The 23415-nt window shown below is 46.7% G+C and overlaps 2 protein-coding genes across 6 annotated transcripts in view; one reads left to right on the forward strand and one right to left on the reverse strand.

Moving 5' to 3' along the window:
- The window catches only part of ZSWIM2 (zinc finger SWIM-type containing 2), a 60518-nt gene extending 60104 nt beyond the window's left edge, over positions 1 to 414 (forward strand). The window contains 1 exon segment of the mRNA XM_075001647.1: positions 344 to 414. The gene's annotated coding sequence lies outside the window, so the exon portion shown is untranslated.
- FAM171B (family with sequence similarity 171 member B) overlaps positions 1 to 23415 on the reverse strand; it is a 119831-nt gene that overhangs the window by 13103 nt on the left and 83313 nt on the right. The gene's annotated exons all lie outside the window — the stretch shown is intronic.

A 23415-nucleotide genomic window follows, 5' to 3' on the forward strand; every position in this document is an offset into this window, starting at 1 on the left:
AACAACAAATTACACGTAGAAAACAACTATCTAATCTGACTCTGGCCTTAGCCTGAGCGGAGTCCGTCTGCAGCCGATGGCGGTTGAGAAGGAACTGGCGGGGACCGGATCGCGCACGTGGCCGGGGGCGCGTGGGGGAGCGGCGCGCACCGGCGCATGCGCGATCCAGGAGAAACTGCTGGAAGATTTCCGATCTGCGGTGCCAGGCGAGCCCGACACCTATTGTGGAGCACCCACGGGGACCACTCGAAGAAGAACAATGGTTCTTCGAGATGTGTCCCCGTGGGTGCTCCACTACCCACCCATTCCCCCCCGCTTTGGAGTTCTGCTTTATATTTTGCAGGAGCACCCGGGGCGGTTGGTTGAGGAACTGGCATGGACCAGATCATGCATGTGACCGAAAGCGCGCGAAGGACTGGCACGCATTGGCGCATGTGTGACCCAATGAGATACAGCTTGAAAATCTCCAATCTGTGGTGCCGGGGCGAGCCCAACACCTAATGTGGAGCACTCACAGGGATACATCTTGAAGAACCATCATTACTACACAAGTGAGTAACTTCTTTATCTTATTACATCCTTTCACGGCTGGTCTGTTTAAAGTCAACATTCCACTGACATTAACAGAAATTAGGAGGTGTATGGCTAGTACTCAGGATTCTAGTGATTAAAGACACTGGGGAAAAAAATGTAATGATCCCAAAGATGCAACTGGGGACAAAAAATAGAAGACTATGGGCTTGTCTACACTACCTCCCTGCTTTGAAGGGAGGATGGTAAGTAGGGTGTTGGGAGTTTATTAATGAAGTGCTGCAGTGCATATGCACCACTTTATTCAGCAAATTCCCCCCGCCCCCATGGCAACTCCGAAGCATTAAACTTTGAAGTGCCGGCTCGCGTTTAGCCATGGCTAAGCTGCCAGTACTTCAAAATACTCCGGGCACTTCGAAGTACCAGCGGGTGAGCCTCAGCTACACGCAAGCCGGCACTTCGAAGTTTAATGCTTCGGAGTTGCCACGGTGGAGGGGGGAATTTGCTTAATGAAGTGCTGCATATGCACCGCAGCACTTCCTTAATGAACTCCCAACACCCTACTAACCATCCTCCCTTTGAAGCAGGGAGGTAGTGTAGACAAGCCCATAGTGTAATAACATGGCACAGACCTCAAAGGATTTGCTCGGTTTTGAAGGAAAATATCCTGAGAGACTCTGAAGTGGCGCACATTATGCAAGCAGGACTGCAATGAGCCAAAAAATTTGGGCTTAGGCCTGAGAATGTTCCTGCAATTTCCAGTGACATCTTTGGAAACTGTAGGTACTTAACACCCTTCCAGAATCATATCCATAGTAAGGACTTGGTCCTCCTCTGAACTAAGTCAGTAGGGAGCTTTGCTGTACATAAGGTCTCATGCCTTTAATGTAGCGGTTTCCAACCTGCGGTACATGGACTCCTGGGGGTTGTGAGGGTATTGCAAGGGGTCCATGGAAAAAAACAAAAGAAACCAAAAATTATCATAGAAAATAGAATTGGCTTTAATGGGGATCTGCAAAACAGGTTAGCAGAGTGATTAGGGGTCTGCACTCGTGGAAAGGTTGGGAATTGCTGTTTTAGTGAACTCCTTAAGGACACAGATGTTTGCCTACACTTATTACTGCTTATTACTTATTACTTAGCTTATTACCGGATTTGGAGCCTAAGTAAACAGATTAATAGTACGTGGAGTTCTGGGGCCAGTGACAGACTCGAAATATAGGAGCGATTAGGCAGGAAAATTCAATTTTTTGTAATCTAGCAAAGAAAGTTCACATGAAACTAGTGTTTTCCTGAATAACGTGCATGTCTTAACTAAACTGTAGATAAAAATAAGGCAGTAATAACTTTTAAAACTATTTATTATATTGCATGAGTGAATGTTTACAAATCAAATACATTTTCAGCAATAAATACAGTAGTACTGTAGTAAATACTCTGAGACATGAAGACACCTGACAAAAGGATACAAAAGATAGAAACACGTAAAAAGAGGGATACAAAATGTCCAGCATGTTTGAAACAAAATAAATGTTTACAAGAGTGTGTGTTTGAAAACAATTGCCAAGGCAATGATGTGATTAATTAACATTTAAGGCTCAGTCCTGAAAGATGCTAAGCACTTCTTGTGCCATTAGCTCCCATGGGCTTCATGATTTCACAGAACTGGACTCTTTGTGAGCGCCATGCTCTAGCGAGCATTAAAAAGGGCATTTCCCCAGCACAGCGACAAAGCTGTTGTAAAATGTTGTTACAAAGACTTGGAATCATAATATGCATTAGTGTATGATGTCATCCTGTGCTTTTACTGAATATCAGTTCAATTGAGGAATAAGATACCCAAGAATTTGGAAAACATGTAGATATTTAATAAATCTTAAATTGTGACTAAAGTTACTGAAGTTTCCAATGGTAAAACTAAATTTTCAATTTTAAAATGTTGAGCACATGAATTGACACAATTCTGGGGGGGCTGGTTTTTTTTTTGTTTGTTTGTTTATTTTTGAAAGGTTTACTACAACAGGGTGAATGGCTTCAGATTTTTAGCAAGAAATATTTAATACTTAAAAGTGAACAAAAAAATCTTGGATAAAAGTGTTTATCATTTAAAAACTGCTATAATATCCCAAATCCCTAGCAGTATGCACAGTGCCTATGGCCAAAAAAGTAACAAACATATTACCTTTCAATACAACTGATTTCAAGAAGAGCATCCTCACTTTTTAAACACAACATGTCTAGTCCTGTATCTCTTGCATGCCCAAAGACCCACTGAAGTCAAGAAACAGGACGTCAGTGGGGGAACTTGGGAGTATGTAAGAAATGCAGGATCAGGCTCAGAGTGACTGACATTAGCTCGCTCATTCTATATCACAAAATACCTCTCCCTACCTCCTGCTAGTCAGGTAGCTTAGCACTCAAATGAGGATGCATAAGTTTTTACCAGTGTGCATATTGCATTTGGAATAATAAAGGTGATTGGTGTCAGATCAAATACATTTAAGATCAGTTTTATACTTTGACATCAATGGATTTCAACATATTTACTCCCTGATTTAAGAATAGGGCAGGCCACCCGTGTTTAAGAAAAACTCTGACTTTTGGGATCCCTGGAGAGATATGACTTCCTTTTGATCATTTCTAACTTTTTCCAACAAACATTTTATTAACAATTCCCAAATAGAAAACATAAAATGATGGGTTGCAGCAAACAAGTGTTGTTATCTACATGCAGGAGTCAATGTTCCAACATGAAACGCTAGATTTGTCTTTCAAAACCTATAGAAACTACATAATTTTAGTAATGATTGTTTTTGGCTAACAGAAAAATACTACACACACATTTTATATAGCAAGGTGTCCTACTGAATCTGGGCAAAAAGAAAGGTAGTAACAGGAGACTTTACTTTCTTCAGCTTTCTCATGCTTGGTTTGTTTATCCAATCAGTATTAAATGTTCCAAGTACAGTACTAGTAATTGAAAGTCATCTTATTACAGAAGTAACTGTGGTTTAACTTACAGTCTGCTACCTTAAAAACAATCAGTAAACTAATGAAAAAGACTAATGATGTGGGGACATGTTCCATTATTGTGGACTATCCACCAGCAGTTCCTCCTCTGGAAATCACAGCATGTGAGCAAGACAATGGAACTCAAAATATTTTCCTTCTTGCATCATGGATTTTATTGTGAGGATCTGAGTATGAGAAGGTTTTCCAGATCTACATTGCTCAAATGTGGTCATGGTTGAACCACTAAATCTAGCCATACACGTCAAACACTGAACAGGATAGCAAACATAGTTATTATGTTCTAATCACAAAGCTCTATGTACATTCTTGGTTAGATAATAGTCCACAGACATTATGAAAAAAATAATTCCTCTCCTGTGTTCTTTACCTTCGTATTGTGAGATGTCTGACAAGCTAAAAGAAAACTGCCTCCATTTGGGTCTTAGAAAAATATCAGTGAGTTTAAGATCTCAGTTTCCTTCTTAGAGGTAGGGTGTGCCTACACTAGCCCCGTGTTTTGAAATTAATTTAGAAAGGGGGCCCAATTTCAAAGGAGCCCACGGGGTGCCCACAGGCATAATGGTTGCTTTCTAAATTGTTTTTGGCGAAAAAGGGCACTAATTTCGAAATTCCTCTTCCCATCCGATTTCAGGACGAGTGGCTTCATTTGAAATCGAATTTCAAAACAGAGCATGTGTAGATGCTCAGAGCCGCTATTTCGAAATAGGGGGTCTCCCACGGCAGCTGCCTCAAGGAGCGTTGAGATGCTCTAGCAAGCCCCCATGGGGCTCTGTGGTCTCCAGGGCCAGCGCCTTAAGGCTGCAAGGCCCTGGAAACCCCGTGCAGGAAGCTGACAACATGGCGAGAGCACCAGGAGCACGAGCTCAGTCTGGCACACACTGTAGCAGTCCTGAGCCCATAGCCACGCTGTCTGGTGGCTACACGGCAAGCTCCCCACACCCCACCAACACCCCAGGAGGCCTCTCCTCCCAGCTGGAGGGGTCCCCAGAGACCAGCCAAGGCCAGAAGTGCAGGGGCCCCCCTTGGACAGAGGCTGAGCTAAAAGATCTGCTTGGCCTCTGGGCAGAGGACGACATGCGCTGCACAGTACTGGGTGGCCCCGCACGTCACAGGGGCTGTGGAAGGGAGGCCATCCACATCGAACAGCCAACCAGGTCCACTCCAAGGTTACGGAGATGGGGCAAGCATACAGCCAGGCCCAGGAAGCCAGCAGGCAGTCAGGCGCAGGGGCCACCCCAAGGTGCCCACATTACCAGGAGCTACACTGGCTCCTCAGGCTCTAGGACTCTCCAGAGCCACTTTCTGTGGTCAACACAGCCAGCCACAGCAGCAACCAGGACCCTCACACCAGACAGGGGCAGGGGAACCAGGGAGTAGCTCTGATGGGGAAGGCCACCTTGTCATAGCCATCAGTTCCAATACCTCTAGCGAGGCCCCCTTGAGGCCAGTGTCCCTGGATCTGTTCTCCGGAGCCCCAGGTAGGTAATGGGTGGACCAGGCAGCCCGGGGAGGTGGGGGGACACCCCATCCCGTGTTCCCCTGCCATGTCCCAGATCCAGGCATGGTGCCATCCAGCACCTGCACCCGCGGACAGTGCCCCAGCCCTCCTGAATGGGAAGGGATGTGGGGCCTGGACCACAGCCAGCGATTGCCCCATGGATGTGGCCCCAGCGAGCACATGGGAGCCCCAAGGGGATCAGCAGAGGACACATCATCTCGGGGGATGGTTGGGAGTGCGGGCAGAGCCCCTGGGCCCAAGCGGCAACACTGACAGGCGGCCCCTCTCCCCCTTGTGTGTCCACAGCATCATCCTCCGAGGGCCAGACCAGTCCCATGCCAGCCACCAGTACACCCGTTCTGCCATCCGACGGAGCTGGGGAACCCTCATCCCTGCCTCCCAGGCTGCTCTCCACCCAACCCTGGAGGCCCAACAGTGCTGGCGTTACAACCCCCAGGAGGCGGCAGAGGCCCACACTGCAGCCATTCGGGAGCAGACCGTTGTTCTCTGGGAGTGGCTGAAAATGGAGTGGAAGGACAGGGCCAAGTGGAGGGAGGTCTAGGGCATGGCAGCTGCGGCCCTCAGATGGCGGGACCCAGATGCCCTAAAAACTTTTAACACCCTATGGGAACAGTATTCCATGTGTAAGCCCCAGCCTAAAAAGGCTGTGAGACATAGTGCATTGTTATATCGCCTGGAGTTAACTAGCCAAGAGTTGCAAAAACAAGCGATAAAGTTAAATGATGAAGTTAATACCTTAAAGAATGAAAGGGACAAAAGAGTCAGAATTGGGGCAAATAACCCTATACTTGAATGCGGAGAAAGCCTGATCTACCACACTAATTAATCAAGTCAGCAAATTAGAGTCCCAAATATCCCAATATTTTAAAAGAGCCACTTTAGTAGAAAAAGTGGCAGAAGTTAATAAAATAGAAGAAGCACAAGCCACAATTAGAAAACTTATGTCAGAAATTAAGGAAAGGCCTTCTGTTAAAGCATCTCATAGAGAATGTAACCAAAAATCTGTGCTTTACAACAAGAATTGGTATTGTTTGGGGCACTAAATATTGCTAAGCGATGTAATCCCCTGGTGGCATACCGCAGCCAGGAGGGGAGTTCGAGCTCTCAGTTGGAGCAAGTGATCAGTGTGATTATGATTTTCTGAGGGATTTTAAGAACAATATATCCCACGGTGCTAAACAAAATAGGGAAAATGAACATAAGATTTATCCTGTACTTCTCACCACACCTCAAGTGGAGGACGGGGGGGCGGGGGAGTGGAAGATAATGGCTACCATTTACAAATGGGGGAGGAATATTCACCCATAGCCTGTCATGACCACAGTCACTAAGTACCGAGGTCAAAACCAACATCCAGTGATTAGGCAAGAGGATAAGGTTTTAACTCTGGAGCAGGCAAAAGCCTAGGGGAAGTGGATGGGTAAATGTGACAAAACCAATGTACTCGAATGGCTTACACGCAGGTCCATAAGACCTAACCTCACCCATGATGGTTTTGTTTTACTAAGGAAGTGTATGTCTACTGAAGATTTTATCAATGTGCCCGATGAAGTAATCATGAATATACATAATTGTGGAAATATCCTCCTCTGAGGTGATTTATATGTCCCTGTCCATGAGCTATGGTGTTTGTATGATTGTCCTGCATCCTGACCAAATTGCCTTCAAACTAAGCGTTTAAATTTAAAGAATCTGCTTTGTCAGCAGTGGTGACATACTTCCCTCACAAATCGCATCAAAATTAAATAAATTATAAAACAAATTTACTTTAAAAAGTGTGTTAAAATACTGTTCAGGTTCAGATACACAGTGACCGTTGGTAAATGACCGTTGGTATCAATATTCATGGAATAATAAATATTCATGAAGTTTGTGTTCAAAATACTTTGAACTGATTGGTTGGGTTAGGATTCTCATAAATATGTAATAAACAAATGCCTCCTCGATACATAGTAACGCTAGAGAGGACCTGACAGGGACTAGTTTTCAAACAGGTCCACCCTGGCTGCATATATTCTGGAGAACAGCCCCAGCTTGGACACTTGGGAGCTGGCCGTCAACCTTGGAGGAGAGCAGACCAAGAAAGAAGACATCAGGAAAGGACTGAGTTAAGAGCTGGACTGAGCCCGTAGCTGAAGATCATTGGCGGAAGAGCCGAAGCTGACCGGCGTGTCAGTCGTCGCTCGCTAGCCGCCGTGGGCCGTAGAAGAACAGAAGAGCTCCAGCAACTAAAGAGCAGAAATCATTTGAGAGGCTCCGGTACCTTTATCCAGAGGGTTCACCCGGCAAACCACGCCGTCAAAACAACAGTGCCCTGCACGGGTGAACTGCAGCAGCGACCCTGCCCTTCCGGCAACCAACCTTAGCCTAGGCCGGTGGCTGAAACATCACGGTCGTTTCTAAATCCAGGAGGTTTTTTGTTTACCAAGCTGGTCTTTTTCCTCCTGGCTTTCTTTTCTTCCTCCTTTCCTATCTGACCTGATGCGGCTGCTGTACAAGCGCGCCGTGAGGGTCATAACTTCCTAGCCTCTGAAGAGACCTACAGGCCCAGCGCCTGGATTACAGAGCAGGAAAAAGGAGGTATTTGCTGTCTGGGTTTAATACCAACATGAGCATTTCAATGTGTTCCTTTTATTGCTTGTGTTGTGTATTTGCATGTTGCTGGTTATGTTAATGTAAATATAAGAGAGCATTATAGGGTGGATTGGGACTTCCCCAATTCCACAATTTGCGCCTCATATTTTGTACCCCTTGCTTTCTGGTGAAAGGCACAGGAGGCCAATGCTATTGGTCTAGCCTGGAACTATTGCATTCAAACAGAAGGTTAGTCAGGACTGCTTTTATTGTTAACCAGAGCTATAAGCTCGCACCCTCTTACTAGGGGGGGCAGGGCAACTGGGGATAACCCTTTAAGGGGAAACCCCGGAGTACATAACCCTTTACGGGAATTAAGGAGATAACCTTTAACTAGGAAAACCCCCGCTTATTGTTGTTAAGGGGAAAACCTCTTGGAAGGAAAACCCCGTATATACTGAGCTCTCCCCTGCTTGGCCGGCAGGGCAACTCATTTAAATAAGAAAGCAGTCTTAGCTTAGTGCAGGCAAATTTCTTAATTTGGTAAGATCTGCTCCCCGAGGTAGTTGGCCAAGGGTTGAGCGACCTGGTGAACCTTAAGGAAGATCCAGGAATATATAAAGAAAAAATATATTCATATAGCTCTGAAGTATTTATTTTCCATTTTGCAGCACGTGATGAAGATGATCCACTCCGGACACGCAGTAAGTAGTACAAGGGGTTAGATAGCAGTGCTGTTATTGCAGTCATATCTTAGTTGAAGGCTGTAAGCCCAATAAATGTTCAAATCCTGTGCTCCTACTAGAAAGACAAGGGTCACTAGTTTTGTATATAATAGGCTAGCAACAAACTACATTTTTTCATCCTATTCTAATTAAACCTGTTCCTTTGTTTGACCTCAAAAACTTGCCTGTCATTCTTCCTCGGGCAAACGTTTAGTAGCAGCGTAATCCTCGTCACACACCCTGAAACCCCGTTGTGACTAGACCCACAGTAGACGGCGAGCAGGGTCGCGGGGTAAAATCCTGGGAGCGTTGGTAAGGACTCTGTTGTAGTCCGGTCTGGTGCTCTGGTGTGACTGACTCAACTCAATTAATATTCAAATTTATTCTTATGTCACTCACATCCTCGATAATAATAATCACACAAAAGTATATAAGGGTGTCTTTAAGATGTTTTACCCGAACTGCAACATAGTAGATATGGCATACGCAGAAAAGCAACAAGAGGGTGAGAGACCTGAAAGGTATTTTATGTGCAAAAAGCTGTTATTTTGGTTGGTGAATGTGGGCCGCAATGTTCACGGGGTGACCACCTAGGACATTCCTGAATTAAAGGAACTGTACCTACAAGGTTTAAGTCCTGGCATTAAATTAGCTCTGGGTCCAACAAGTGTAAAACTTATCAGTTTACAGGAGTTGGAATGTAGAGAAGAGAAATCTTTGAGCTACAACAACTGTCTAATTCTGTGGTGTGTGCTAAAAATAATGTAGCCGCCATAGCGGACAAAGGTAAACCGGTGGTTAAGGATGAAAAATCATTTAACAAAATAAAGCAACAACCATATAAAAGGCAATTCATGTTAGAAGGTGATAAAAATGACATCTCAGCCACAAGAAAGGGTCTTATCTAAATGCCTTGCCAAATATGAGACTGGCAAGATATTGAAAAACTTTCTTTGGATGTTATTTACAAGGTTAATCCACTACATACAGGGGCACCACAACAAAAAGGATCAAGTAGCAAGTGCCTCTGTCCAAGTGAAAGAGTCCCCTTACTAAGGTTGCCTTGTATCGGAGGGGTAGCCGTGTTAGTCTGGATCTCTGAGGCCCAAGGTGGTGACTTCCTTGCACAATGATAATTGGGGTACACCTACCCCCTATATTTTAACGGAAGGGAACTTTGGCAAATTTGAACAATGAATGTTAGTGGAGACAGGGGCATCTACTAGCATTTTAGACAATCATGATTTAGTTTTTATGTCCATTCCTATTAAAGAAGTAAAATCACTTATCTCATATCACAGTAAATAAAACCAGATACTTTTCTCACAAGAATTGTTATGCACTTTAGGACCTTTAAAGCAAAAAGGATGTTTCAGTTTGCAGTCCCTAGATGGACAAGGTATCGTGGGTATTGATTGGTTAAGGAAATTCAAATTAATAATAGACCTACCTCATCAGGCCCTCTCCATTGCTGAAGAGGGAGAGGAGGGACAAGATATACCTGCTGCACACTGAGTATTGGCACTAAAAGCACTGCAAACCGTGCAGGTGCCTAAACGAGAAAGGAAAGTAGCTGAAATAGCTAACAAGCACTTTTATGTATTTGCTACCTCTAAACTTGATTGTGGAAAGATCAATGCCAGTGTTAATATACTGGGTCCAGACCCGAAGCCAATAAAACAATATGCATTTTTGAAGGAGGCTAAATTAGGGATTAAGCCTACAATTGAAGCCTTGCTAAATCAAAAGGTATTGATCCCATGCATGAGCCCCTCTAACTCCTCAATCAGCCTGTACAGAAAGTGGATAAAATGTCATGGTGATTAACTGTTGATTATCGAGAACTAAACAAGATCAAACCAAGACTAACTCCAGTGGTGCCGAAATACCCTGAAATCATGTCTGCTATTTGCAGTGGAGCTCAGTGGTATTCCATGCTTGATTTAGCTAATGCTTTCTTTTCTATTCTGATGCATTCTGATTATTTTTACAAATTTGCTTTTACTTATGGTGATTCCCAATTAACCTTTCCAAGGGTTCCACAGGGCTTTCATAACACCCCTCAAATATACCACCAGTATGTAACGAATATGTGTAAATCCCAAGATTGCAATCACCAAGTATAAAGCTATGTAGATGATGTGTTAATAGCAACAACAACCAAGGAAGAAAATCTAAAGGTTTTTGAGAAGGTCCTTCACAAGATAAAGAAAACAAGAGTTAAAATAAATCCCGAAAAGGCCCAACTTGTAAAACAGCAAGTTACATACTTGGGCGTACAGTTGGGACCTACTGGGAGAAGTCCAGATAAAACCAGGGAGGATTTGATATCAAAACTACCATCTCCTTCTGATATTTTCACTCTCAGATCATCTCTGGGTCTTGTTGGTTTTTCCAGAGATTTTATTAGAGCTATATTAAGAAGGCAAAGCGCTTATATCAATCACTGAAAAAGGGTCAGGAATGGGTTTGGGGACCGGAACAGATGCAAGCAGTAAAAGCTCTCAAGGAGGCACTAATGACAGCACCTGCCTTAGCATTTCCAGACCCTACTAAACCACTTCATTTACAAACTACGCATACACCAGTCTCAATAAGCGCAGTGTTACTACAAACGTATGGTACATCCTTAAAGCCTGTCGTTTATGGGTCAAAGAGTTTGTCGCCTACAGAGATACAGTTTTCCCATTGTGAAAAGGAGGTCCTAGCACTTCTCTAGGCATTCACCCATTGGAAATATAGTATCAATATGGTACCAATCGTGCTGAGAACTGCACATGCTCCAACACAATTTATGTTATCTGGGAAAGCCAATAATGGAAGGGTTAGCCACCCACACCTGCTACAATGGACTTTGATTTTGATGAATAGCGATATTACAATAGAGAAACAAACCTCTTCATTTGCATTACTACCTCATGCTTTGACAACGTCTGAAGCCAAAGAACATGGAATGCCCAATTCCAATACATCTACCCCCCAGAGAGTATTCCACCTTTTAAACTAGAATAGTATGAAGATGCAATAACTAACCACCAAAAAATCTGGGTAGTACCTGGTAGCAGTTTAATCCATGATGGGGAACGTGCCACAGGGAACGTGCCCTGAATGTTGAAACTGGAAAAAGATATCAAGGTTCTGTTAACTAACATTTGGCACAGGCCGCGCAAATTGATGCAATTATAGTTGTCTTGGAAAATGCAAGCCCTACCCATAATATTACTATTTGCATAGACACTGACTGGTTTTTGAGAGCTTGTATCTATTGGATGCCCATATAGAAAACCAGAGACATGATAACGTGTGAGAGCAGTCCAGTTGCTTACTCTGGCTATTTGAAATATGCATGGGACTTGGTGGAGAAACATGGAGACACATACCTTTTTAAAGGAAAAGCTCATAGAAGAAACCAGGCTGAGATCTCCATTTTAAGTTATCAAGCTGACCAAATGGCAAAACAAGCTGCGAAGTCCACACTGTTACGGAACAATGTACCAGAGATGATAAACTCATTAAATCAGGGAACCCCGACAGAAAATTGTGTAGATATAAATTACAACAGAAAGAACAAGAGATACATCAACTATTAAAGACTAGTGGTTAAATCATGGAGTATAAATCAAAATGTTAATGGATTAATCATGGCACAGAAAAAAGGAAGTGATTTATTGCCAATGTTGATGGTTCCTGCTGTTATTTGACAAGGGCTAATCCAGTTATTGCATCATCAAGGACATTTTGCTCTGGAAAAGACCCTTGATAGACTGCTAACTGTGGCGTGGTGGTCGAATGTACCCAGAGATACTGAGCACTTTATTAACAATTGTCTTTTTTGCACTCAAAATAATCTGGATCCTCATATTCAAAAGGGACTATTAAAACACCAACAGACGGATGGTCCTTGGTATAGGGTACAAATATATTACATTGGCCCATTACCAAGAACTAGGAACGGAAATATGCATTGTCTGGTAATAACTGACTCTTTCAGTAAATGGGTGGAAGGCTATCCTACAAACAAAAACTGCTGCTGGAGAATACTTTCAGTAGGTTTGGCATCCCTAGAATAATGGATTCTGACCAGGGTAGTCATTTTACTGGTGAAATAATCAAAGAAATATGTATTGCCCTTAGTATCAAGTAATATGTCAGGGTAAATTTAGAAAGGCTCCAGAACTCAACTAGGCCACTTAGCCAAAAGCTTTATATGTACAAGCTAGGCCGCAGGCTTCAGAAAAACATGTGACAAGCTAAGCTACAGGCAAGAGGGAAGCATGCTAAATCGCATATGTAACAGCAAGCTACGGAAGTTATATTGTGTTAAGATCTTAGTGGTTAAGCTAATGTTCTTATTTTTGTCACGTAATTTTATAATCTATGCATCCAGTTTCAGAATAATTACCTCGTAGTATGGAATAAGTTAAGCAAATAAGCAGAAGCCAGCCAATGTGAAAGGGGCCACCTGATGGGGTGATCATGCCACCCCTGAAACTACCAATTGGTAACTGCCATCATAGCAAAAATGGCATAATAAACTGAAAAACGGCATAATGAGGGCAAAAACGGAATATAATGAGCCGCGAGTATAAAAGTCCTCGTCGGCCAGTCACTTGTTGAGAGCTTGAGGACAAGGTACCTTAAGGTGTTAAGCTTGCCATTCGGGAATGCCCTAACGGACAGCTGAGCACTGCCGTTGTTGGCCCAAACAAAATACAGGAACCATCCGCAACATCTGAAATCAGATTGCCTAAGTACCTCTACACTCTGTGAGGACTCAGCTTAGGGAAGACTTCGCCCAGCTAAGGGGAACAGGCCCATGAGTCGTTAATAACAGCTCTAAGGAGCAGTGAAATAGGTCTAAAATAAATGTAACCTGAAACCAAGATTATCCTCAAGGTCAACGGAAACAGGGGAACCTCTCACATGGTTGGGAGCTCCCAGTGTAAAAGCTTGTATTAATCACCAAGTGGTAGGCCTCTTTAGCCAACCTTGGTGCTGGAAACTGCATCATTAGCTGTGATGTTAGCTGTAACAATGTTGGAAAAGAATAAATGTTCAGTGTAACCAGGGATGACCTGGAGCGCATTCTCCCTGCTTGTATCATAAACACCTGTGTATCTTTAATTGTTCTTATTCTGTTTTTATCTTTAATATTAATAAATTTTGTAAAAAATAAATAAAAGGTCTTAAGGCATTAATAGTGATCACAATAATTACTAATTAATAAATATTGATATAATAAGTAATAATAAAATAGGTAAAGTCCACGCTCGGCCACACAGCCAATAAGATCCCCGACTTTACCTCTCATATAACATATTCACATTGCTGGACATCCCCAATCTTTGGGTCTAGTGGAGGAAACTAACACAACCTTGCAATATACCCTAAGAAAGGTCACTGAGTTTTCGGGGAAAGACTGGGACCTTAAACTTGTTAACTTTGATGGCAGCAAGATCCATGATTTGCTCAAACGGATTCTCTCCACATGAGGTGCTCTTTAGGCAACCCATGTGTACCTCTGAGAGATAATGGGCCATTTCCACCTTGCTGAATAGACCTTGTCAGCTCTGGCCCTCCCTTTTTTTGGGATCCCATTCTTTAAATACCCCTCTGAAACCACCACCACCCCACCGAACTCATGCATCTGATGAAGCGGGTCTTTTGCCACAAAAGCTTATGCTCCAAAAAGAGAAGTTACTCACTGTAGTAATGATGGTTCTTCGAGATGTGGAGCACCCACGGGGACACAATAGGTGTCGGGCTTGCCCCGGTGCCGCAGATCAGATCTTTCCAGCAGTTTCTCCTGGACCGCGCATATGCCGGCGCGCGCCGCTCCCTTGCGCGCTCCCGGCCACGTGCGCGATCCAGTCCCCGCCAGTTCCTTGACCAACTGCCTCGGATGCTTCTGAAAAACACTAAACAGAGATCCGAAGCGGGGAAGATGGGCGGGTGGTGGAGCACCCACGGGGACACATCTCGAAGAACCATCGTTACTACGGTGAGTAACTTCTCTTTCTTCCTCGAGTGTCCCCGTGGGTGCTCCACAATAGGTGACTACCCAGAAGTAACCCAAGAAAGGAGGTGGGTAATCGGTTTATGTGCAGCTTGCCCCTGAAAGGACCGCTGTCGAGAGACGGGTATCCTCTTGGAATACCCGGTGTAGGGCATAATGCTTGGCGAAGGTGTCATAGGATGACCAGGTCGCCGCTCTGCACATGTCTTTTAGTGCGATGCCCTTGAAAAAGGCTGTTGATGCCGCCACCGCCCTGGTGGAGTGAGCCCTAGGCGGGGCCAGTAAAGGGTTTTCCGAAGTTCGTAGCACATCTTTATGCAGGACACAATGTGCTTCGAGGTTCTCTGTGAAGAGAGACCCTCTCCTTTTGACCTGGGAGCAAGAGAGACTAGGAGTCTGTCCGTTTTCCGGAAGGACTTAGTCCTGTCTACGTAGAAGGCCAACGCCCTCCTCACGTCCAGGAGATGCAGGCGTGCCTCCTTGCTGGAGCTGTGAGGCTTCAGGTAAAACGAGGGTAAAACTATTGGTTCGTTAAGATGGAACTCCGAAGAAACTTTTGGAACAAAGGCTGGGTGCAACCTTAAGGTTACCGCCTCCTTTGAGAATACTGTGCAGGGCGGCGTTGCCATCACTGCTGCAAGCTCACTCACCCTGCGAGCTGACGCGATTGCAAGAAGGAAGGTTGTCTTTATCGTAAGGAGACGGAGCGAAACTGTGGCTAAGGGTTCAAACAGTGGTCCCGTTAGCATGCTGAGCCCCAGGTCCAAGCTCCACGATGGTAGAAGCGGTTTCCGAGGGGGGTACAGGTTTACCAGACCCTTCAGGAACCTGGTAACAATAGGATGGGCAAACACCGTGGGCCCTTCCTCTTCATGCCGAAAAGCCAATATAGCGGCGAGGTGGACCTTCAACGAGGATAGGGAGAGCCCTCCTCTCTTGAGGTCCAGTAAGTATTCTAGTATTATAGGTATAGGCACATCAAGGGGAGCTAATTGCTTGGTAGAACACCATGCAGTGAATCGAGTCCATTTCTGCTTGTAGGTCTTCCTGGTGGAGGTCCTTCGGCTACTCTCCAGGACTTGTTGTACTCCCTCCATACATGTACTCTCTAGGGAGCTGAGCCATGGATTAACCATGCTTGTAGGCGCAGGCCTCGGGGGTGTGGGTGCACTATGGACCCCTGGGCCTGCGTGAGCAGGTCCGGCGCCACCGGAAGGGGAAGCGGTGGACGGTCCGACATGCGCAGAAGCAAGGGAAACCATTGCTGTCAATCCCATGTTGGGACTACTAGGATCATGCAGGCTTTCTCCCTCCTGGCTTTCTGCAAGACCTTGTGGATGAGCACTGTGGGGGGAAACGCATAAAGCAGGGGGCCCTTCCACGAAATTGCGAATGCGTCCCCCAAGGACCCTCGCCCCAGTCCTGCCCTGGAGCAGTATTGGGGGCACTTCTTGTGTTGAGTGGCAAACAGGTCTATCTGGGGAAACCCCCATGCATGAAAGATCAGTCGTAGCAGATCGGAGCGGATCTGCCACTCGTGTATGAGTGTGAAGCACCTGCTCAGCTCTTCTGCCTTCACGTTGTGAACACCTGGTAAGTACGAGGCTTTGAACGTTGTATTGTTGGCGATGCACCAGTTCCACAGCTGGACTGCTTCTGCACATAAGGCACAGGATCGAGCTCCTCCTTGTCGATTTATATAAAACATGGTGGAGGTATTGTCTGTATTGATCCCGACTACTTGCCTTGTATGTGGTCTCAAAAGTGTTTGCAGGCATTGAACACTGCTCTGAGCTCCCGTATATTTATATGCAGTGACTGTTCCGTAGGGGACCACAGTCCTTGCGTCACCTTTTCGCCAATGTGTGCTCCCCACCCTATGTGGGAGGCATCGGTAGTGAGAAAAATAGAGATTTGTGGTTGGTGAAAGGGTACCCCTGTTAACATGTTCTTGGGGTTTACCCACCATTGTAGGGATCTGCGCACCTCTGTCATGGGTGACACCACCCTGTGGACGGTGTGGGATGCTGGCTTGTAGACGCTCGCCAGCCAATGTTGCAGGTTGCGCATATGCAATCTGGCATTCTGTACCACGAACGTTGCCGCTGCCATGTGGCCAAGCAGCTGCAAGCACGTTAAAACCGGCACCGTGGGGCTGTATGTAATGACTTGCACTAGGGAGCCGATGGTGCAAAAGCCAGCGTCGGGTGGATAAACCCTTGCTGTGATAGAGTTTATACGTGCCCCTATGAACTCTATGTCTTGTGTGGGGTCGATCTTTGACTTCGCAAGGTTGATGACCAGGCCCAGCGAAGAAAACATGTTTGCTGTTACGCATATCATGCGTAGTACCTCTGCCTTCGAGGCCCCTTTCAGGAGGCAGTCGTCCAGATATGGGAATATGAATACCCCCTGTCTGTGCAGGTAGGCTGACACCACTGCCAGGGTCTTGGTAAAGACTCTGGGGGCCAAGGAGAGGCTGAACAGCAGAACCTTGTATTGGAAATGTTCTTTGCCGACCATAAACCGGAGAAAATGTCTGTGTGCCGGGTGGATCATTATATGAAAATACGCATCTTGTAAGTCGAGGGCTGCAAACCAAACCAATCTCCATCATCCAGTGCCGTGAGCATAGAGGCGACTGTGATCATCCAAAAACGTTGTTTGCGCAAGTACTGGTTGAGGCCTCGAAGATCTAAGATGGGTCTCCAGCCTCCTGTTTTCTTCTCTGTGAGGAAGTATCGTGAATAAAACCCTTTCCCCTGGAGTCGCTCCGGCACTCTTTTCACCGCCCCTATAAGCATAAGGTGGTCCACCTCATGCTTGAGTTTCGCCTCGTGGGAGGCATCCCTGAGATGAGGCCTGGGTGGAGGTCTTGGTGGTGGGAGCAACTGAAGGGGGATTACGTAACCCGTGGCTATGATCTCCAGTACCCATTTGTCTGTGGTGATCTTTTGCCATTGTGAGTGGAACGGTCGGAGGCGATGACGGAACATTAATTGTGGATGACATTGCGCGATGGTAGTAATAGTGCAGCCCTCGACCTGTCTGTCCAACTTGTTGCCTTTGGGCCTGCCCCGAGGATGGACGGCCCTGTTGGGAACGTCGCCTAGGAGTTCTATGCTGTTGTTGCTGTTGATGCTGCCCTTGGTCGTAGCCCCGTTGGTACTGAGCACGCTGAGGTCGGTACGGGTATCACCTTTGTTGAGGGTAATACTTTTTCTTTCTGTATGGAGGGGTATAAATACCCAGGGTTCTGAGTGTAGCTCTTGAGTCTTTACTGGAATGAAGGACCGAATCAGTTGACTCTGCAAACAACTTCTGCGTGTCGAAAGGGATTTCGACAATTTTTGCCTGCAGATCCCTCGGGATACCCGATGTCTGAAGCCAGGATTCCCTGCGCATGACCACTGCTGTAGCCGTTGAGTGTGCCGCCGTGTCTGCTACGTCCAGGGCGATCTGGACTCCCGTCCTTGAAGCTGCATAGCCCTCTTGCACGATGGCCTTCAGCACCGGCTTCTTATCTTCTGGAAGTGAATCCATGAGAGAAGTAAGCCTAGAGTAATTGTCGAAATTGTGGTTCGCTAGATGTGCTGCATAATTTGCCATTCTCAGCAGCAGGGTGGAGGAGGAGTATACCTTTCTGCCGAATAGCTCTAGCTTCTTGGCATCTCTGTCTGTTCCCCCCGCTTTGTACTGGGAAGTCTTCGATCTCTGCTGAGACGATTCTACCACCAGTGAATTTGGTTGTGGGTGACTAAACAGGAACTCCATGCCCTTCGCCGGGACGAAGTATTTCTTATCCGCTCTCTTGTTTATAGGTGGAGCGAAAGCCGGGGTCTGCCATATGCTGGTAGCAGACTCCATGATTGCTTCGTCGAGTGGGATAGCGATTTTGGACGAGGCCGGAGGCCTCAGGTTTTTGAGGAGCTTGTGGTGCTTCTCCTGCACCTCTGCTGTTTGGATGCCTTGCGTGAAAGCCACCCTTTTAAACAGCTCCTGAAACTGTTTGAGCTCGTCCAGGGGGGCAACATCCCCGGGGGCCGTAGCCTTGTCGGGGGAGGACAAGGAGGAACCACTAGGGTAGACCTCCCTCGAACTCTCAGGGTCCTGCTGTCAGTGGTACACCCTCTCACTGGAGGCTTGCGAGGGAAAATCTCGGGGTTCCAAAAATCACTCCCCCTGAGACAACTGTATTTCTGTCCCCGTCCGTGAGTGACCCAATGACTGGAAGATAGCTAACATAATACCAATATTTAAAAAGGACTCTACAGGGGATCCCAGAAATTACAGACCAGTAAGTCTAACGTCAGTACTGGGGAAGTTAGCTGAAACAGTAGTAAAGAATAAAATTATCAAAACACATAAAAGAACAATTTGTTAGGCAAAAGTCAATATGGTTTCTGTGAAGGGAAATCATGTCTTACTAATCTATTACAGGTCTTTGAAGGGGTCAACAAACACGTGGATGATGGGGATCCAGTAGATACAGTGTATTTAGATTTCCAGAAAGCCTTTGACAAGGTCCTTCACCAGAGGCTCTTACATAGATGAAGTTGTCATGGGACAAGAGGAAGGATCCTTTCATGGACCGAGAACTGGTTAAAAGACAGGAATCAAATAGTACATTTACAAAATGGAGAGGGGTAACTAGTGGTCAGTCCTAGGACCAATCCTATTCAATGTGTTCATAAATGATCTGGAGAAAGGGGTGGCAAAGTTTGCAGATGATAATACATCGCTCGAGGTAGTTAAGACCAAAGCAGACTATGAAGAACTTCAAAAAGATCTCACAAAACTAAGTAAGTGGGCAACAAAATGAAACATGAAATTTAATGGGGATAAATGTGAAGTAATGCACATTGGGAAAAATAATTCCAGCTATACACACAATATGGTGGGAGCTAATTTAGGTAAAACTAATCAGGAAAGAGACCTTGGAGTCACCCACACAGTGCACAGCGGCAGTCAGAAAAGCAAACAGGATGTTAGGAATCATTAAAAAAATGAGAAAATAAGACACAGAATATCTCATTGCTCTTATATAAAACCATGGTATGCCCCCATCTTGAATACTGCAGAAAGATATGGTTGCTTCATCTCAAAGAAAAAAAAAAAAATACTGGCATCAGAAAAAATTCAGAAAAGGGCAACTACAATGAATAGGGGTATTGAGTGCATCCCATATGAAGAGATATTAAAAAGACTAGGATTTGTCATTTCAGAAAAGAGAAGACTTAGGCGGGATATGACAGAGGTATATAAAATCATGGAGAAAGTGAATAAGGAAAAAATTTACTTGTTCCCATAATATAAGAACTTGGGGACACCAAATGAAATTAATGGGTCATGCAAAAGTTCCTCAAACACTGCTTGTCATTCCAGTCCTCTAGCACCAGCTGGTCCCACCACTCCATGCTGGTGGCGAAGGCCCACTGGCTTCAGATCAGGGGAACTGGGGAAAGGGCAGCAGGGCTGCGGCCAGGGCCTGCAGGCTAGGTCCCATGTAGGTGACCTGGCCGCACCACTGAAAAAGCAGGCGACCAGCATGCCCAGCAGGCTGGCCAGGGTAGAGGGGACATCATCTTCGGGGAGGGTGTGAGTGGGCGTGGTCACTGGCCCTTCTCCCCAGTGTGCGCTCTGCTGCTGTCTGCAGCCTGGCACCCTTGCGCATGTGCAGGGTGGGGGTGTTGGAAGGGGCCCTTGAAGGGGTAAGCCTGGCTGTGAGCCCAGAAGGGCTTGTTGGCTATGTGACCCCATGCCTGCATCATTTCCTGTGTCCTTACTTCGAAGTAGGGGCTAATTGCATGTAGACTTTTAATTCAAAGTGGGGGAAGCCTACGTTGAAGTAAGGGAGAGTGCTTTTCGTGTGAAGATGCTCTGCTTTGAAGTTGCTTACTTCAAAATATAGTTTCAAAGTAAGCAACTTCAACAGTTATTTTGTAATGTAGACACTGCCTTAGTGAAGGAGACAAGCTTTTGAGCTTACACAGAACTCTTCTTCCTATCTGTGAAACATATTCAGTATGTCACATCTAGATCAAGATGGAGCAGACTGTTTAGCATAAATGTTTAATGTCTTCTCCTGTTTCCTCTCTGCAGCCTACTCATGGCTGTCCACATTTCTACACCTGCTTTGTAGCTGTGTCTGCACAGTCTCTTCTTTACAGGGACCCAGGAGATAAGAACATAAAAATGGCCATACTGGGTCAGACCAAAGGTCCATCCAGCCCAGTATCCAGTCTGCCAACAGTGGCCAATGCCAGGTAACCCAGAGGGAATGAACTAAACAGGTAATGAGCAAGTGATCTCACTCCTGCCATCCGTCTCCAGCCTCTGACAGTCAGAGGCTAGGCTAGGGACACCATTCCTTATCCATCCAGGCTAATAGCCATTAATGGACCTAACCTCAGCAAATTTATCCAGGTTTTTTTAAAACCCAGTTGTAATCCTAGCCTTACACATCCTCTGGCAAGGAGTTCCACAGGTTGACTATGCGCTGTATGAAGAACTTCCTTTTATTTGTTTTAAACCTGCTGCCTCATTGCAAAGAGGGAGCCCTGGACAGGAGGGCCAGGTTCCTCCCTGTGGGACAAAGTCTCACCCCAAGGAGGCTCTGGGCCCAGCTGCAGCCCAGAACCAGGCCCAGGGATGCTCTCCTATAGTGCCTGGGGTGCAGCCCAGTCCCTGGGGGCTCAGCTGCCACCAGCAGCTCAGACAAAGGTGATGTGCGTACGGGCCTGATTAACCTGCCAGACATTGAGCTCATCATACTCATCCAGCGCAGCCTGGAACTGAGCTGGGATGAAACCCAGGAGATACAGCGCTGCTCTTCCTCAGCATAGGATACCGTGTGGTCGGCCGCCCCACCTGCCAGCTCCCGCACCACCACAAAGATCAAGTCAGCTGGCCGCTGCATCCTGGCTTGCTGCCCAGTCGCCTAGCAGCGAGTCCTCGGACATCTCCATCAGTTGCATGGCCTCATTCACGTCTTCTTTCTCCACCACGTCCACCAGGCGCAGCTGGGCCAGGGCACTGGCCAGATGCAGGATACCCAACAGGGTGCGGGCTGATGTGTAGGTCATGTCCTTGTTGGCCCAGGCCTCCTTGCACATCTCCATGTAGGCAGCTGTGATGTAATCAGCTAGTGCCTCTGGCACCCCTGGCTGGTTCCCTCGAGGGTGAGTTTGGGAGGGATGGAGGCGACATGTCGTCTCTCTGGTTGCGCGCCTGTAATACCACTCATCGTCTGGGCAAGCAGTTTGGTTGCCATTGGGTTTGGAATGAGGAATGTTGGGAGCTGGGTGTCCTGGTTCCCCGCGTCGCTGCAGAGGGACACATTATTGTTGCTCCGCCTGCCCAGACCTTGTTGGAGCACCTTTTGAAGAGCACTATCCACCACCATTATGCTGAGGCCTTGCGGAAGAAGCCAGACCAGGGGAAGGTGTTTGATGTCACCAGTCGTTGGGACATCAGTAATCACTTTCTCCGGGCCGGTAACTTTACCCGTTTTGCAGACTGGTGCTTTATCCATTGAGCACGCCTTAACTGCGTTATGCTCAATGGCGCCGTCCGCCACGGGATCTGCGATAAAAGGTGTAGGCATTGCAGATATCTGCTAGAGACCCTTCCCCACGTCCTCTGCGGCTGTACAGTGCATTCCGCAGCCTAGCAGCCATCACATCATCATCCAGGACTGCTTGGTGAAAGCGCTTCTGCCGACCCTTGGATGTGTTACCGTGGAATCTTCCATCCCCGGTACTGATAGTCTCCTGCGGCTGGACATTGTTGTGACGGATGAGCAGTCTAAGAAGGTCCTCGTTGTGGATGTAACAGTGCCTTTTGAGAACCGCATGGTGGCCTTTTGTGACGCTTGGGCTAAGAAGGTACAGAAGTATGCCCCATTGGCAGATATCTTGCGGGCCCAGGGCTACTCGGTGGAGGTTCATGCGTTGCTTGTGGGGGCGTTGGGTGCCTGGAACCCCCTGAATGACAGGCTACTGGAGCCTTGCGACATCGGTCGCTACGCCCGACTCATGCGCAGGCTGATGGTGTCTGATGCCATCAGGTGGTCCTGGGATATTTACATCAAGCATGTTACGGGTTATTGCCAGTATCATGATGAGTGACTGCCAGACTCCTTTGGTATTCGAAGACCTCTGTCACTGGCTCACCTCAGTCCTCCAGAACTCCTGCTGTGGAAAAGGGTGGCCATCACACTCTGGACGCTGGCCAACCTTGACAGACTTCAGTCCACTGGCCACCAATTTGGAGTCAGCAAGGCCACCACTGGAGTGGCAATGATCGAGGTAAGTCCAGCCCCCACCATGGACCCACACTGGGAAGGGAGTTACTGGTGGGCAAGAGGTGGGGGGGCCTCCTGATCAGGCGTTCATGGACGTGACTTCCTTCACCCCTTTCCCAGGTCGTCTGAGCTATCAACAGGGTGCTCTTGTGACACACTGTGACCCCAGTGGACCTGGACACTGCCCTCGCTGGGTTTGCAGACCTGGGCTTCCCCAATTGTTTCAGAGCCCTGGACACGATGCACATAGCTATCTGGACTCTGATACACAGTGAAGGCACCTACATTAACAGGAAAGAGAAGTTACTCACCTCCTCTGTAGTAACGATGGTTCTTCGAGATGTGTCCCGACCATAGGTGTCGGGCTCGCCCCGGCGCCGCAGTTCAGAAAAATCGTCAGCAGTCTCTGTCGGGTCGCGCATGCGCCGATGCGCGTCAGTCCTTCGCGTGCTTACGGTCACGTGCGCGATCTGGTCCCTGCCAGTTCCTGATCAACCACTCCGGATGTCCCTGAAAAATACGAAACAGAGCTCCGAAGTGGGGAGGAACGGGTGGGTAGTGGAGCACCCACAGGGACACATCTCGAAGAACCATCGTTACTGCAGAGGTTACTTCTCTTTCTTCTTTGAGTGGTCCCCGTGGGTGCTCCACCGTAGTTGACTACCCAGCAGTAACCGCCCCCCACCCCAAAAAGGAGGTGGGTACCCGATTT

Source organism: Carettochelys insculpta, chromosome 8 (assembly GCF_033958435.1).
Source record: "Carettochelys insculpta isolate YL-2023 chromosome 8, ASM3395843v1, whole genome shotgun sequence".
Lineage (NCBI taxonomy): Eukaryota > Metazoa > Chordata > Testudines > Carettochelyidae > Carettochelys > Carettochelys insculpta.